At 54.9% G+C, this 17,552-nt stretch overlaps 2 long non-coding RNA genes across 2 annotated transcripts; both read left to right on the plus strand.

Moving 5' to 3' along the window:
• Positions 1 to 1,032: 1,032 nt before the first annotated feature.
• On the plus strand, positions 1,033 to 7,433 carry LOC142046033 (uncharacterized). The gene is made up of 3 exons (XR_012654955.1): positions 1,033 to 1,787; positions 6,917 to 7,032; positions 7,368 to 7,433. It is a non-coding gene; the product is annotated as an uncharacterized LOC142046033 (long non-coding RNA).
• Positions 7,434 to 11,015: 3,582 nt separating this feature from the next.
• On the plus strand, positions 11,016 to 17,546 carry LOC116831050 (uncharacterized). Its single transcript, XR_012654954.1, has 4 exons — positions 11,016 to 11,915; positions 12,228 to 12,358; positions 12,505 to 12,848; positions 16,707 to 17,546. It is a non-coding gene; the product is annotated as an uncharacterized LOC116831050 (long non-coding RNA).
• The last annotated feature ends 6 nt before the right edge of the window (positions 17,547 to 17,552 follow it).

A 17,552-nucleotide genomic window follows, 5' to 3' on the forward strand; every position in this document is an offset into this window, starting at 1 on the left:
GAGCACGGACACGTGTGCCAGGAGAGACGTGGCTGGGCCCTGAGACTGTCCGGCCACATTGCACATGCCTGCCCAGGTGGGGAGGGAGCCAGCTAGACAGGGGGTGAAAACCAAACCCCACCCGATGGCAATCATGCTGGGCCCGAGTCCCAGGTCTGGGCATGGCTGGTCCCTTGGCCAGCAGGGAGGGCTCGGCTGTGTGACAACTCCCTCCCCCCTTTGCAGTTCGGTGCAGGCTCTGATCAGTTGACTTTCCAGGGCACCCCCACCTTCAACTACAAGGCAGCTCACGTCTTCTTCTCAGCTGTGAGGATCAGGGGCAGCGGATCCCCCAGCTGGGAGCCTGGCCAGCGACACACAGAAGGCGAGAACCGGCGTGACTCTGGTTTGGTGGCGGGACTCATCGTTGACTCCTGTGTGGTCCCCCCTGGCTTGCCCAGGGTTCCCACAGGTGTGCAGCACTTACGCCCTGCTTGCCCGTCCTGGCCTGTCCTGTGGGGCTGGCGCTGTTGGGGGCTCCTGAGGCCCCTGTGCCTGTCACCCCCATACCACTGCCTTTGCCTTGCAGCCTGTCCTGAGCCTCTGTTCAGGAGCTGAAGAAGTCACAGATCACCAAGGCCATCAAAACCCTCAAGGAAATCAACATGGCCTTCTGCCCTACGAGAGCCAGTGAGGGGTGGTGGGCTTTTGGAGGAAGCCGGGCCGTGGGGGTGGACAGTGACGTACGACACCCCCTCCTTGTGTCGTCAGTGGATTTCCCCCTCACGCCCTGAGGGAGGGCTGTGTTGTCAGTCTCAATGCATTGAATGGGGAAACTGAGGCACAGAGCAACGTGAGCCTGGTCTACACACAAAAGCTTTGTGGATGGTTTGTTACGGGACATGAGAGAGAAAATCCCCCCTGTAACTGATGCAGCTGTGGTGCCAAGAGCCCCTGGGTAGATGCCATTATGCTGGCAAAGCAGTCCTTTCGCCACTGTAGCTTATTTCATCTGGGGTACCAGTGCCAGCTGTCCAGGAGAAAGCTCTGGCTGCGTTAAGCTGAGTGTCCGTCAGGAGGCTTTGCTGGCTCACCCGTCCCATTGTGCCAGCAAACCCTTCATGGGCCATGTAGATGAGCAGACTCACCCTTGCGGCGCCTCCTGCTGCTTGTCCTCAGGAATTCAGTCCGCTACAGGCCGATAACATTTTATTAGTGTCCAAGTACTTTTGCCCCAATGGCTCGTTCTGTTTGGCTATTGAAATAAGCGACAGCAGCAGGCGCTCGTTGATGCCGGATTTGCCCATGGCTACACTGGGGATTTCACCAGACTAGAAGCGTGGCCAAGCTCCCTCCCCCAACATTGACTTCTCCAGGGCAGAGACACACGCCTGAGGGCACCTGGGAGTCTGCAGCTCAGCAAGGACCTGAAGCCGGTGAGTCTTCATGCTAGGCTGGTGCATGAATCCCTGGGCTGCGGTCCCTCTACCGCAACAGGAGTGGCTCTGGCAAAGGACTCTCCCTCACTAGGGGCTCGCTAAGGCTCCACCAGGCTGGCCTGGTCCAACAGTGCATCGTGGGGGCATGGTATGGGGCACAGCTGGCCTGGCTGCCAGCAGTTGGCACCAGGGTCTGATCTCTGCTCCCCTCGCCCCCCAGGTGTACTCCCTGGATGGGCCACAGACTTTCCACAAATGGTTCAGCCCCTACAGCTCCTTGGAAAAGAACAAGCAACTGGAGACGATGGCAGAGCAGATTGCCACATTGTGTGAAACCCTGGAGGAGTATCCAGCCATTGGCTACCGGAAGTGGTGTGCCCGGGGGGAGGGGTACCCGGCCATCCACTATAGGAAGTGAGTGTGCCTGGGGGAAGGAGTGTGACGAAGTGGGAATGTTCTTAATGTTTTCTTTGAATACTGCGTGGGTGCCTGTGATGCAGCAGGGAGGGGAGTATTGACCTGGGAAGGTTGCAGGGGAGTTTTGCTGGGACTGTCTGCATTGGGGATGGGAGACTTTCCTTGAGGCCAGATACCTGAACATAAATATATCGGAGGGATTAATATTAGGGAGAGAGTGGAATTATTTAAGCTTAATACCAATGTGGACACGAGAACAAATGGGTATAAACTGGACACTAGGAAGCTTAGACTTGAAATTAGATGAAGGTTTCTAACCATTAAAGGAATGAAGTTCTGGAACAGCCTTCCAGGGGGAGTAGTGGAGGCAAAAGACATATCTGGCTTTAAGACTAAGCTTGATAAGTTTATGGAGGAGATGGTATGATGGGCTAGCCCAATTTTGGCAATTAATTTGGCAAGTGATCTTTGATTATCAGCAGGTAAGTATGCCCAGTGGTCTGTGATGGGATGTTAGATGCTCTTCTTTCCCCCCGCAAAAACCTTCCTCCCTGGGTAGCTGGAGAGACTCCTCCACCAATTCCTGGTGGTCCAGATCCAAGTTCCTTGGATCTAAAAAAAAACAGGGGAAAAAATCAATGCAGGTTCTTAAAAGAAAGCTTTTAATTAAGAAAAGAAAAGGTAAAAAGGGAAAAAACCTCTTGGAACTGCTACTGCTGACCTCACAGGACACAGATTTAATCACAGATGTTCCCCTGGCAAAACTTATACAACAATACCCCCAAAATTTGATATTCCTTAATTGCACAAAGACAAGTTACAATAAAATAAACATAAACCTATTTATTCTTCTAAAACTTACTACTCTGATAAGAAGCCTGGTTCCTTGATCTTTTTCTCTCCCGCTGAAACTGACTAAACAAAAAGAAACTTCCCTCCTTCCTTTTGAACATCTTGTTCCCCATTGGTTCCTCTGGTCAGGTGTCAGCTAGGCTACTGAAAACTTCTTAACCCTTTACAGTGTAAAAGAGGCATTAACCCTTAACTATCTGTTTATGACACATGGTGAGGGCGTGACCGCAGAGCTCGCTCACCTCTCCTATTGGGCTTGTATACCTTGAACGCCTGAGTTGGCCAGCACAGCATGTGCCAGGTTGAAGTTATCTTCATGGTCCCTGCAGCAAAGACAAACCCTGTGGGTCAGAAACAGCTCCACCCAGGGCACACGCACTTCCTGTAGGAGATGACAGGTACCCTTTCCCTCTGGGCACACTCACTTCCTATAGGGGATAGCTGGGTACCCCTTCCCCCGGCACACTCATCCTGAAGCAGATAGCTGGGTACCCCTTTTCACAGTGTGGGGGAGACAAGGCCTGCACCCCTGGCTTCCTGCAACTCACCATGACTTTCAGCCACCAGTAAACAGAAAGGTTTATGTAGATGACAGGAACACAGTCCAAGACAGGTCTTGCCATACAGACAAAACAGGACCCCTTTAGTTAGGTCCATCTGGGGGGCGCAGGAGCCAGGCCCCAGCTAGGCTCCCTCCACTTTCCCAGCCAGCTCCAAAATTGAACCCCTCCAGCCGTCTCACTCAGCCTCCCCCTGGCTCCTGCCCCAGCCTTTGTCCAGTTTCCCAGGCAAAGGTGTCACCTGGCTCCAACCCCACTTCAGTTTCTCATAGACTTTAAGGTCAGAAGGGACCATTATGATTCATCTAGTCTGATCTCCTGCCACAACGCAGGCCACAGAATCTCACTCATCCTCTTCTATAACAAACCCCTAACCTATGTCTGAGTTATTGAAGTCCTCAAATTGTGGTTTGAAGACCTCAAGCTGCAGAGAATCCTCCAGCAAATGACCCGTGCCCCATGCTGCAGAGGAAGGGAAAAACCTCCAGGACCTCTTCCATCTGCCTGGAGGAAAATTCCTTCCCGACTCCAAATATGGCGATCAGTTAAACCCTGAGCATGTGGGAAACTCAGCCAGCACCCAGGAAAAATTCTCTGCAGTAACTCAGATCTCTCTCCAAGGGAATTGGATCTGGACTCACCAGGGAATTGGTGGAGGAGTCTCTCAAGGCTACCCAGGGAGGGAAGGTTTTGGGGGGGAAGAAGAGTTTTCCAGATGACTCAGACATCTGGATGGTGGCAGCAAAACCAGATCTAACTGGTAATTAAGCGTAGAAGTGTTCATGCAGGTCCCACATCTGTACCCTAAAGTTCAGAGTGGGGGTGAAATGGGGCGCCGCGGGGCACGCATGTGAGAAGTAGAAGGAAGGAGGAGTGATTTTGAACCTGCTCGGAGATCCTGGCGGGGGGAGGGGTGGGTCTAGACCCCTTGGAGATCCTGAGGAGTTGGCAGAACAATAGCATTCCCTGTGTGGGGACTACGGGCCCCAGCCCTTCTCTAACACTGGCCGTGGGCAGATCTCAAAGTGCTCTACAAAGGCCAGTGTCCTTATCCCTCTGTACAGATGGGGAAACCGAGGCACGCCTGGGAAGTGTGTGCCCAGCACAGTCTCTCTGTTTATAAACAGGGCAGTTCGGTCACAGAACTAAGCTTTCGCACACAGAGCCTCTTCCAACCTGGACACTCCTGTCTGTGTGTGCTCCTACACCCATCCCCATGGTATCGGAACCTCACTAATGAATTCAGCCTCCAGGGGAGGCAGGGTGGCCTGTGTTACAGATGGGAAACTGAGGCATGCAGGGAGTCTGTCAGAGCAGGACTAGAACCCAGATCTCCTAAGCCTTAGCCACAGCTCCTGCCATCCCCGTCCCATTCCCAGTAGAGGGGAGCTGCAATCCACCTGCCCTGGATTCTCGCACGGGATACCCAGTGTTCCTGTCCCCCTAGGAGAAGCAAAGTGATGTAAAATCCAGCCTGCCCAGATCTCTCCGTCCTGTTGCTTCTGCTCTTGCTTCCAGCCTTTGCCAAGCTGCTGGGGAGACTGTGCACCTGTGACCAATTGGGAATGTTTGTAATATCTTTTATGAAGCCAATGCATGCCTCAGTTTCCCTATATGTTGCATGGCTTCTCAGGCAGGGGGCTGGGGTGGAAGGGCTCTCAAGGAAGGGAATTAAAGCCAGATCAGCCTGGGGCAGCAAAAGACCGTGCCGACTCCAACGGCTCCTGGCTGGATGCTCCCAGCAGGAATCGGAGCAGGGCCCCAGCTCGAGAAGCACAGAGTTGGGAAGGTTTGAGCTGGGGGATAAGTGCGGGAACCTGGGAGCTCTCGCCTGAGAACTGACCAAGGTCAGACCGAGGCCTGGTCTACACAAGGCAATTGGGTCAGTGTAACTGCGTCGCACTCGGGGGATATGAGAAAGGCGGCGTCACAAACGATGCAGCTGCAGTGGTTTACGTGTAGACACAGTGGTGAGCTGGTGCCGGTTTGCGGGAACCGGTTCTAAAAGGGCTTCTAAATGTAATAACTGGTAAGTTAAGTGACCCAGGAGCGTAGCTGGGGGAGAGCAGGGGGAGCGGCCGCTCCCTGTCATCATCACATTATCCAAAAGTGGCGCCTTAGGCGCTGACCCCGTGAGTGCTCCAGCTCCCCACCAGCCCCAGCTCACCTCCGCTCCCCCCACTTCTCCCCCCCTTCCCCCGCTTCTCGTGAATCAGCTGTTCACGCAGGAAGCCTGGGAGGCTGAGAAGCAAGCAACGACTTGGTGCTCAGGCCCAGAGAGGCGGAGATGAAGCGTAGGTGAGCTGGGGCAGGGGGGTCGCCCGTGCCGCAGCAGGTAACCCGGGGGGGCGCGCAGGGGAACCACTCCCTGCCCCAGCTCACCTCCGCACCGCCTTCGCCTCCCTGCGAGCTTGGCCTGACCCGTGGTCCAGTCGAGCGGCAGTGGCTGTAGCCCCGCCAGCCACCTCCAGGCAGCGCGGTAAAGGGGCAGGGAGTGGAGGGAGGTTGGATAGAGGCAGGGGGAGTTTGGGGGGGTGGTCGGGGGGGATATGGATCGGGGCAGTCAGAGGGCAGGGAAACAGGGTTTGAATGAGGGCAAGGGTCCGGGGGAGCAGTCCCGGGGGAGCAGTCAGGGGACAGAGAAGCGGGGTGGGTGGGCAGGGGTCCCGGTGGAGGGTGTCAAGGAATGCGGGATGGATGGGGCAGGAGTCCCAGTGGGTGAGGGCAGGACACGACCCCCGTGTGAGATGAGGAGGGAACCGGTTGTTTAAGATTTTGGCAGCTCATCAGTGTGTAGGCAGGCCCTGAGTGAGAGACCCGGAGCCTGAAAACAGGTTTCGCTGCAGCTCGGCTGGGCTCTGGGCTGACCAGAACGGCCTCTTGCTTTCACCTTCAGTGGGCTGGGCTGGGCTGGGGTCCAGGTGCTAAGAAACCCGACTGTTCTGACAACACTGGGGGAGTGGCCCTGTCACCCCGGGCCGAGGGGCGTCGGGCCCTGCGGAGTGAACAGGTCTGTACCCAGAGTCTGTCTCAGCTGGACTCGCTGGGCAGGGCTCCCAGGGTGAAGCCCAGCGGTTCAGTCTCAGGAGGTGGGGAGGCCGTGTGGCCTGTCCTGCAGGAAGAGAGAGACCTGTTGGGGTCTGGCACAGCAAGGGCTTCCTCCAGACACTTCCCCAGCTGGGGTCCTGGCACCGACCCTGTGGATCCATGAGTGTCTTTCCCATCCACCAGTGGATAGAGCCCTGGACTGGGCCGGAGAGACGAGGATTCTATTCGGGAGACGAGGATTCTTGGGCAAGTCACCTCGCCTATTTGTGCCCCCTCTGGGATCGCTGGCTGCCGTGACACAGACGCGCTGTAACTCTGTAACACCCTGGGCCCAGACGCTCTACCACTGCTTTGGGGGGGCTTGAGCCACGCAAACCCACTGATACCAGCAGCAGGCACACAGCTGCCCCAGCAGCAAGGGGACCTGGGAGTCAGGGCAGTGGGAGCTGCTGCCACTTGGAGCTCTGATGGTCCAGGGGGGCAGGCACCTCCCAGGGAATCCAGGACAGTGAGGGGCCCTGGGGGTGAGAGGGGACATTAACCCTGCTCTCCCCACCATGCCCCTGTTCTTCCCCTGAGGGGTAGCAGGAGTCACCCTGTCCCCTTCTCTCCCTGGTTCAGGGACCAACGAGGACTGAGAGGACAAGGAGGAGGAGGAGGAGGAGAAATAGGTGAACGTGGCTACAGAGGAGGCTGCTCTCAACATCATCCAAAAGTAGCTCCAGGGCAGAGAAAAGGTACAAACCTTCCCTAACTGGGCTGGGACCGAGACTGTCTTCCCCTTCCCAGCATCTGACCTCCTGCAGAGGGTCTTGCCCTGATGAACCACCACCTCTAATGGGGACCTTTCACCTACATGCTCTGGGACCTCCCAAGATGGGGGTGTTTGTCTCCTCCCTCCACAGGCACCGTCCTAGAGCCTGACTCTGCTTGTGTAGGAGTCGTGGGTGATTTGGACAATGGGCAGGTCTCCACTATCCTCCAGGGAGGCCTGAGCCCTGCAGCTGATGTGGATGGGGCAGGGAGGTCCCAGGCTAACAGGCTCTCTCTCCCCTAATCCCTCTCCTGGTAGGTGCAGGATGAGGCCCAGCAGCTCATGTTCCTTCACACCATCCACCCCACATGTCTCGCTGCACAGCAGAAAAGGCAGGACACACTGGAGCTGCACTGCTGCCCTTCTGTGAAATGAACTGGTTGAGTCTGCTCCAGTTCTCTTGTCCGTAATCAGGAGGCTAAAATGAATGAGGGATGGTCTTATGATTACAACATTGCCAGGGCTGGCTCCAGCTTTTCTGCTGCCCCAATCCGCAAAAAAAGAAAAAGAAAAAAAGAGCGGCAGCACTTCAGGAGTAACTTATTGCTAATATGGGGAAGTCCTCTGAGAAAGCCATGAATTCCTGATCATGACGTTCATCCAAGACGTCGAGAATTAAACAAAGATCAGCGAGCCTGGCAGCGAATAACCTGTTTATCAGAAGCTCCCGGGCCTCATCAGGGCCTGTCTATCACGCTGATAAGTCTCTGCCTAAATATCTAGACATATCCGTTCCCTGCTCCATCCCGAACAAGGGTCATTTTACATCACATGCTTCTCCTCTGGTGACAGGAAGCCACGGTTCCCCTGTGAGAATTCCAGGGCAGGGTGGGATTGCAGCTCCCCTCTGCTGAGGGTTGGATGGGGAACGCAGAGCTGGGTCAGGCTGACTGTGGCTATAGGCTACAGGAGACAAACGGGGGAAAGGGCCAACTATATACACTATGTACAACAGAAATTTCCAGGATGTGGTGACATTATAAATGTTGGGTTTAGATGTTTTCCAATGACACAGCTTGGTTTCACTCCAAAAGGACTTTAACCATTAAATGACATTGCATCACAAAGTGCCAACACACAGAATTTATACAATTACTTCCTGCCTAAAATTGGGATCAGACGCAGCAATTCTCACCCCAGCTCCTACATGGTCAGCCAGTTGCCTGTCACGAGACAATACTAAGAACAATTTGATTGCAGAATCGCGGATGCACCCATTCTAGGGAATGATCACTCTCACCAGTCTAGTGAAATACACCTTTATGCCGCTTGACATTCTCTCGAAGAAGTGCCGTGATGGAGAGAAACAGGCAATGTCAAAAGGACATATTAGCAAGTCACCTCGCCTATCTTGTGCCTCAATTCCCCATCCTGTAAAAGTGGGATAATGATACCATCTCGCCAAAAGGGCCCCTCTGAAGCTGCCTGCCATGCACAGAACTCTCCTATACCGTCACAGCTGCAGCACAGGCCTGCCCTCCAGAGGGAGCCCTGGCACAGCACTTCGCTGCCCAAACCAATCTACAAGCAGAAAGAAGAATTGACTACATGCGTTGTTAAACGCACAGCTACTTGCTGCAGCAGAGCTGCTCCAGCCTGCAGCCCCTGTCTGATCTGTGCCTTTTCTCAGGAGCTGTATCGCCGCTTCGGCAGTCAACCCTGCTGGCTCTTTACTCCTGTTATCCCCTAGGGATATCCTGAGCGCTGACCAGCCCTCCCTTTCACAGGTGTAAGGCACTATCCCATGTTACCATTGGGGGAAAACTGAGAGCAGTGGAGCAGTGTCTCTAGAAGTAGTGGAAGAGGCGAAAAGCAACCAGGAGTCCTAACTGCCCAGCCCCCTTTTAATAGAATTCAGACAATACAAGACGCCCAGCTCGCAGGCAGGGATGCGCTGACTTCGAAGCCCTGCTCCATGTCAGCAACAAATCCCGCGGCCAGTCCAAGTGTGCACCCACCTTGGCAGCCTGCGCAAGAAACCCCAGGTGCTCTTGTAGCATGGTCCTTAGCAGTCAGTCTCCAAGAGCCACGCAGCCCGTGGTCACGGTGCCCGCCTTGTCATGCACTCAGCCTCTTGCCTTGATTTTCCTAGCTGCAAAAACGTACTGCACAGGATGCACTAACCACCCCTCTGCTCTTGGCAAGGTGGTGCCCAGGTTACGCCAGCCCCCCCCATCGCAACCCAAGATCCCTCCGGACCAGGTTAAGAAGAGTCCTAGGGGAGGAGGGAGGCAAGCAACACCCGTGCTGGAATAGGGCTGAGAGCATGATGGCAGCCTAGCTCTGGGTTTCGAATGTTCCTGCTCTGCCACAGACTCCTGTTTGTGACTTGGGTGACACACAACTTTCTGGGCTCCAACCCCTTCTGCAGAGGGCACACAGCCTGCCCAGCCCCAACAATGCATGGAGAGGGGAGGATGCACAAGATATGGCCAGTCCTCCACGCTCACCCCAGCCTCAGTGCTTTACCGCAGAGGCTGTGGAGCCATGCAGGACGGGTGGGTGGTGGCTGTCCGATGTTCACTCCAAAGAAGAGTGGCTGAAAATCGGGCCAATGTACTGAGGGTGGGAAGCGTCAGGGACTGTACAATCCTCCCCCGACTGTCTGTGCTACCCAGCGAAGAAGGGCAGAGAACGCAGCCCTTGCCGAGTCTCCTGGTCAGGGCCACGCAAAACTAAGCAGGTGCTTGGGGCATGACGCATTGCTAGGACCTGCCCTTTCCTTTTCGTTTATCTTTTTTTTTTGTTTACTCACTCCTCCCCTCTCACAACCTGCAAACACGAGCCTACGGAGCAGCCTAGGATCCAGCCTGAACTGAGACCCCACAGGACACCTGGGAGCTTACCCCTCCTTCCTAGGGGACAGCCCTGGACAGGGAAAACACATTTCCCAGCAAATGCCCTTGGCGGCACTATCAACAGGAAAGGGAATGAGGTACGAGCCTGCTGCGAGTCGAAAGGGGTGGCGCGGTGAATGGGGAGCGAAGTGACCCAGAGCTTGCCGACAATCAGAAGACTCCCCAGACGCATTAGGATACTGGGTCACCTCACCTTGGCCTGCCCACTAAAGAAGGAATTGATGGAAAAATGACAGTGTCCCCCCTAAATAACGATCCCACTAAATTTAAATGAAAAGTAAGGGGAGGAGGCTCTGCTAGGGACGTCGGCAGCATTTAGATAGTACCACACGTAGAAGGATTTGCAACTCTTCTAGCCATGGAAGCAAATTGACTTTTCTTTTCCAGATTTTAGTACCACACTACTCCCAGTCCGGAATTGCTATTTTAAAGCTATGCTTTTAAAAAAAATTTATGTAAAAGAAAAGCGTGATATGCATTGCCAATTCCATAGAAGATCAAAATAAAGACTAATATCCTCATTTATGGAGACATCTTAACATCTCATCCAGAGATCCTCCAAACACACTGAAAATTGTTCCACTTTACTGCATGTTGTAACCATATGGGAATCGATCCTGTCTGTGTTCTGTGCACATCCAAAGCTCCTGCTGAATGACTTGCCCTGGAGCGAGTTACCAGTGACCGACGCAGGAGGGCGGGTGTGGGCGAGCCCAGGCTGGGACAGCATGGGAGTGCGGGAGAGAGCCCAGGGCTGGTGGGGCAGCCAAAATTTTTTTGCTTGGGCAGCAAAAACCTAGAGCCGCCTCTGGCTTGCCTACCGGTTCAGACCGTCTCCATGGGAGTGCTATCGCCACCATCTGCTGCGCAAGAGGGCAGCATGCTGATCAGGCGGGGAGCGCCAGCCCCCGCTGTGGGTCTGAGATGCTGCATCCAGCCCCTTCCCCCACTCCACCAAGTGGCCTCCACTCCTGACAGCACAGTCCCTCTTCCCCCATCCTGCCCCACCTGCTCGGGGCGGCAGGCCCTGCTGCCGGGGCCGCTGCCTTAACCCCTGTCTCAGTACTGGCCCTGCTCAGGCACTCAGCCATTATGGGAGGATGACTCCCCGAGCCCCACCCTGGAAAGGGGGCCCCAGGCTGCTCCCCCAGGGACTGTCAATCATTCAGTGAGGAGCCATCCCAGTCCCTCCCCGCAGTGGGGCCTGGCATGGCTACTAGGTGCGAGGTTCCTGCTGCTTGGCCCCTGCTGACCTGTCCTCCACCCCCCGAGACATCACTGAGGACAAACTGGACAAGAAGTTGTGGCCCTTTGTGTCGGACCCGGTCCCTGCCACCAGTTCCCAGGCTGCTGTCAGGTAAGGCTGAGCCTGGCTGGGCGGTGGGGAGCACAGCCCTGACATCCCCCCACCCCCAGGGTGTAGAAGCCTCTGTGCCTGGGAGGGCATGGCCAGGACCCTGCCCTCTATGGGGGAGGGGATGCCCAAGAGCCTGGAGCCCCGGACCCCTCTCACCATGTCTCCTGCCCCCCAGCAGTCCCTCAGCACACCAGGGCCCAGGCAGGAGGGAAGGGACTAGCTGAGCTTTAGACAGCACCCCCAGCCCAGAGCAGATGCCACCCTCCCCTACTTCCTCTTGCCTGCTTTGGGACTCCTGTCCCACTGCCTTGGACAGGGCCTGCCCCCCAGCCTCCTCCAGGCGTGGTGGGAAGTTTATCGGTTCGGGAGACCCTGACTGGCTCCTTGCCCCTGTCCGGTGCCGCCCAGCCTGGGACAAGTCTCGCCTCTGCAGCCCCTCTCCACCGCGTGTCTCCGGCTTCTCGGAGATGCTGGTGGCCACCATACGGAGCTGTGGGATATGGTGCTGCCTGCCGCGCACCCCTGTTCCAGGGGGTTGATTGGCTGAGCTGCCCGCGGATCAGGACCCAGGTGCTTCAGACCCGGGCGGAGGTAAGCAGGAGGGAGGCGCTGGCATGGGGCAGGCTGGTCCTGTCCTGTGCGGCACTTAGCCACGCCCGAGGCCCTACGGGGAGGTGAGGATGGGCACGGAGACGCCTGGGCTTTGTGCCAGCCCTGCCATGGACTCCCCACTGGCACATCCGAGCTAGCTTGGGGGATGTCTCTTGGCTTGGGGGCTGGGCCGCAGAGAGGGCTGGTGGTGAAGTTTCAGGCCACCAGGCCCATTGGATTGTGCCATGTGAGCCAGGCCAGGACCCCTTCGCCGGAGCAGTGGGTGATGGGTCTCTCTCTCCTTCGCCCCAGGGCCCCGACAAAGCCCACTCTCAGCTGCTGATTGTGGACCGAAGCTTCGACCTGGTGTCCCCACTGCTGCACGAACTCACCTACCAGGCCATGGCCTACGACTTGCTCGGCATTGAGAACGACACCTACAAGTAGGGCCTGGCTGCCAGCAGGGGGCACCCCGCACTCCTCCTCAGGCGGGCTGGGGGGGATGTGACCCAGGCACCTGCACTGCTCTGCAGCCCCCACGCTCGGGGGAGGGGTGCTGCAGCCTGACCCTGTCTCCCCTCCCCTGCAGGTACGAGACGACAGGGACCAGCGACTCGCGGGAGAAAGAGGCGCGGCTGGACGAAGACAACAAACTCTAGGTGCAGCTACAGCACATGCACATCACTGACATCTCCAAGTGAGCACGCTCAGCTCTGCCCCTGACACGCCCCTGTGTGCCCCGCCCATACCCTAGATATGCTCCCACGCGTGGCTGCGCTGCTGTGGCTGGCCCCAGGCAAGGCCTCTGCCCTCTAGGGGGCACTGTGCGCTGGAAGGGGCCAGGATCTCACCACCACCTCCCTCCAGGCCAACATCAAGGACCTGTCCCAGATGCTGAAGAAGATGCGCCAGTACCAGAAAGAGCTGAACAAGGTAACGGGGCTCGAGCTGTTAGTGGGCGGGGAGCAGGGCATTGAGTGGGGTTGATGGACGGTTAGGGTGCTCTGTGGGGCTGGTGAGGGACAGTAGGGACTCTCTGGGGGGCAGGGCCTGTCCTGTTGGGCAGAGCCATTTTCCCCCCAGGTGCTGTGTGGCACCATGGGCAGCAGCCTGCCCGTCAGTGCCCAGAGCTGCCCCGTTAGCCCCAGCAATGGCAGCCCTTAGGTAATGCCCACGCCTTAGAATCATAGAATATCAGGGTTGGAAGGGACCTCAGGAGGTCATCTAGTACAACCCCCTGCTTAAAACAGGACCAACTCCAACTAAATCATCTCAGCCAGGGCTTTGTCAGCATGAACCTTAAAAAAACCTCTAAGGAAGGAGATTCCACCACCTCCCTAGGTAACCATTCCAGTGCTTACACCCTTCTAGTGAAAAAGTTTTTCCTAATATCCAACCTAAACCTCCCCACTGCAACTTGAGACGTTACTCCTTGTTCTGTCTCTGGTACCTGAGAACGTCTAGATCCTCCTCTTTGGAACCCCCTTTCAGTTAGTTGAAAGCAACTATCAAATCCCCCTCATTCTTCTGCAGACTAAACAATCTCAGTTCCCTCAGCCTCTCCTCATAGGTCCTGTGCTCCAGCCCCTAATCATTTTTGTTGCCCTCCGCTGGACTCGTTCCAATTTTCCACACCTTCTTGTAGTGTGGGGCCCAAAACTGGACACAGTACTCCAGAGAGGCCTCACCAATGTCAATAGAGGGAATTCACGTCCCTCGATCTGCGGCAGTACCCCTACTTATAAGCCTAAAAAACATTAGCCTTCTTGGCAACAAGGGCACACTATTGACTCATATCGAGCTTCTCATCCACTGTAACCCCTAGGTCCTTTTCTGCAGAACTGCTTCCTAGCCATTCGGTCTCTAGTCTGTACAGTAATGGGATTCTTCGTCCTAAGTGCAGGACTCTGCACTTGTCCTTATTGAACCTCATCAGGTCTTTTGGCCCAGTCCTCTAATTTGTCTAGGTCCTGTTAGCCTACCCCTACCCTCCAGCGTATCTACCACTCCTCCCAGTTTAGTGTCATCTGCAAACTTGCTGAGAATGCAGTCCACGCCGTCCTCCAGATCATTAATGAAGATATTGAACAAAACCGCCCAGGACCACCCTTGGGCACTCTGCTTGAAACCGGCTGCCAACTAGACATGGAGCCGTTGATCACTCCCGTTGAGCCGACGATCTAGCCAGCTTTCTATCCACCTTATAGTCCATCATCCACCATACTTCTTTAACTTGCTGGCAAGAATACTGTGGGAGACCGTATCAAAAGCTTTGCTAAAGTCAAGGAATAACACATCCATTGCTTTCCCCTCATCCACAGACCCAGTTTCTCCTCACAGAAGGCAATTAGGTTAGTCAGGCATGACTTGCCTTGGTGAATCCATGCTGACTGTTGCAGATCACTTTCCTCTCTCTAAGTGCTTCAGAATTGATTCCTGAGGACCTGCTCATGATTTTTCCAGAGACTGAGGTGAGGCTGACCTGTAGTTCCCTGGATCCTCCTTTTTCCCTTTTTAAAGATGGGCATACATTAGCCTTTTTCCAGTCATCTGGGACCTCCCCGATCCCATGAGTTTTCAAAGATAATGCCAATGGCTCTGCAATCACATCCGCCAATCCTTTGCACCCTCGGATGAAGTGCATCCGGCCCCATGGACTTGTGCTCATCCAGTTTTTCTAAATAGTCCCGAACCACTTCTTTCTGCACAGAGGGCTGGTCACCTTCTCCCCATACTGTGCTGCCAGTGCAGCAGTCTGGGAGCTGACCTTGTTTGTGTGACAGAGCCTTGCTCCTGCAGCTCTCGGAGAGGGCTTGGTGGGCTTCTAAACCAGCCCGTTGGAGCCACTCCTAGTGCCACTGAGCCATGTGCCAACGGAATCTGGCCACTGGCACAGGTACCCTGACAGCTGCTGGTCTCCAAGCCCCAGCCTCGTGGTGACTAACAGAGAAACCGTGGGCTGCTTTGGAACTGCTTCCTCCTCCTGATCCTCTCCTCCGCTGCCCCCTCCACCCCAGAGAGGGGGCTGGAGGGCACTGACTTGGCCATGCAGATGTGGGTTGGGGCCTGGGCTGACCAGGTTTGTGCACGGGATGGCCTGGCTGGGTGCACCTGTTTGGTGATCATCTGGGCCTGGCCTAGGCCACATTAGGCTAGCACCCTTCAAGCCCATGCCCCTGGCGGTTCAGGAGGGGTGGGGAGGCGGGCGGCTGCTTCCCAGCCAGCTGGGGCTGCCCTGGCTGGGAGACAGCAGAGGGAGAAAATGCAGTTCCTCTCAGCAGCACTAGGGACCAGCCAGGTCAGGCACTCTCAGCCGTGCGCCCCTGCAGCCCAGACTCTGCATTGCACCTCTCCTATGCCCATACCCATCGCACCCTGCCATGGCTTTAGCAGCACTGCCAGCCTCAGAGTGCCCCAGGCTTGCGCAATATGATCCCACCAACAGGGGTTTGGAAAATGCACCAGCGTCTGTGATATGAAACCTCAGTAACAGGCACAGACGCAGGAGTGACTCAGATGATGGGGCAGAGCTGGGCATGGAACCCAGAGATCTAACCACAGCCTACTGCCTTCCCAGAGTCAGCGCAGAACCACGATTTGCCTCCCAGCCCTCTCTGCTCTGTCCATACTTCTTCCCTCATACCTGCTAATAATTGCACAGCAGCTTGCTGGGGAATGTGCTTGGAAGAGGTAGTCCTTTGAGCCCAGCAGGCCCTGTTTCCCCTGCCCCCTGCCAGCTCCTCTCTCCTCTGCTGGGCAAATGCACCGTGCTGCTGCCTGCTGTGGATGGGGTGAGACCGTGGCCTGTGATCTGCTGCTGGGGCCCAGCCCCAATCTGCTCAGCTGCAGAGCTTTCCGTCCCTGATCCCAGTGGGAATTATCAGCCACAGTTAACACCCATTTGGATATTGCTGCGCTGCTGCCAGGAGAGTGGGTGGGGATTGGAGGTGCAGAATTAAAATCCAGAGAGACACCTGCCCAGATGGGCTTGCCAGCTTCCACATGGCTGCCACCCCCCCGGGATTCCGTGTGCACCCCCAGCGCACTTGAGCAAGGGGGACCCCAGCCATACACGCTGTACCCCTCAGCCTGCCCCCAGAAGCATGAGGGGGTCGCAGCCGTGAGACAGCCGGCCATTGCCTGGTCAGTGCCAGTCGGAAGGGTGGGTCCGGCAGACAGGCCCAGCCTCTAGTCCCTCCCTGGGCAGAGGGCAGGATGCTGCCCTGGCTCTGCCATGCTCTGCTCCAGGTGCTGGTGAGGACAGCAGGAGAGGGTTGTACATGTTAGCCGAAGCTGTGGGCTTGGGGATCTGATCACTGTGCTGGCCTCAGCCCTGGGGGCTGGTGGGAATGCGGTGCTGTGACATTGCACTCTATATGATTTTATAAAAATATATAATGTAACTGGAATATGCTTCATGAAAAAGGTCTCTTGTAAGGTATCATTACAAAGCATGTAATCTACTGAGCGTGGTCATCCTATTTGTATAAATGTATCACTCTTGTATCTGAAACTAGAAATATGAAATATTCTGAGGGCATATTGTAATTATGCAATACAAATAATCACATGCTGATCTACAGAAATACTTTTGTACCGTGGGCATTCCCACTGGTTTAAGAGATTAGTCACTGAAAATGGAAGTATGTGAACTTGACATCTGCATTTAACTCATTCCCCTCATTCTTTCTGCTCAATACACACTCGGTGGTAGGTATGTCCACATAATAAGGTTATGAAGATGGGTCTATGGGAGGGTTTGACTTCCTCTACCATGGTCTGCTATTGCAGGAAGGAGGTTTGCTGGGAAGAGATGGGGTCTGTCTGTCAAGAAGGAGAAGAACATCTTCATGCACTGACTCACCAACCTTATGAGAAGAGCTTACAACTAAGTTCAGAGGGGGCAGGTGAAAAAAGCCACCAGGTGAAAAAAGGTAATCATAACAGAGGACTAGATCTTTGGGGAGAAGTAGATGTGGAAAATTGCAGTAGAATTATAGGAGAAACAAGAGGGAAATCCATGGAGGCATCTGCTTAACATCTTAGATGTCTATACACAAATACAAGGAGTAATAATAGTGGGGAATAAACGGTAAGAACTGGGAGTTTTAGTACATAAGTCAAAACTGAGCTTAATTGGCATCACAGATACTTGATGGACTAAATCTCATGACAGGAATATTAGTATAGAGGACTATAGCTTGGTCAGAAAGGACAGACAGGAAAAAAAGAGGAAGTATTGCATTGCACACTTGTTCTGAGGTCCAGAAGGAGGTGAGAAGCAGACCAGTTGAAAGTCTCTGAGTAAAGATAAAAGAGGGAAAAAACAGGGGTGATGTCCTGGTAGGGGTCTATTACAGACCACCAAATCAGGAACAGGAGGGAGATGAGGCATTTCTAGAACAAATATCAGGATCTGTGTTTTGGATATTTCTGTTAATAATGGGAGACTTTACCTACCCAGACATCTGTTGAAAAAGGAATATGGCAAAACACAAAATTATCCAGTACATTCCAGAAATGTACTGAGGACAATGCTTTGTTTCAGAAAATGGAGGAAGTAACCAGGGGGACAGCAATTTTAGACTTGATTCTGACCAACAGGGAGGAGCTGGTTGTGAAGGTAAAGGTGATTTG

Source organism: Chelonoidis abingdonii, unplaced genomic scaffold (assembly GCF_003597395.2).
Source record: "Chelonoidis abingdonii isolate Lonesome George unplaced genomic scaffold, CheloAbing_2.0 scaffold0544, whole genome shotgun sequence".
NCBI lineage: Eukaryota > Metazoa > Chordata > Testudines > Testudinidae > Chelonoidis > Chelonoidis abingdonii.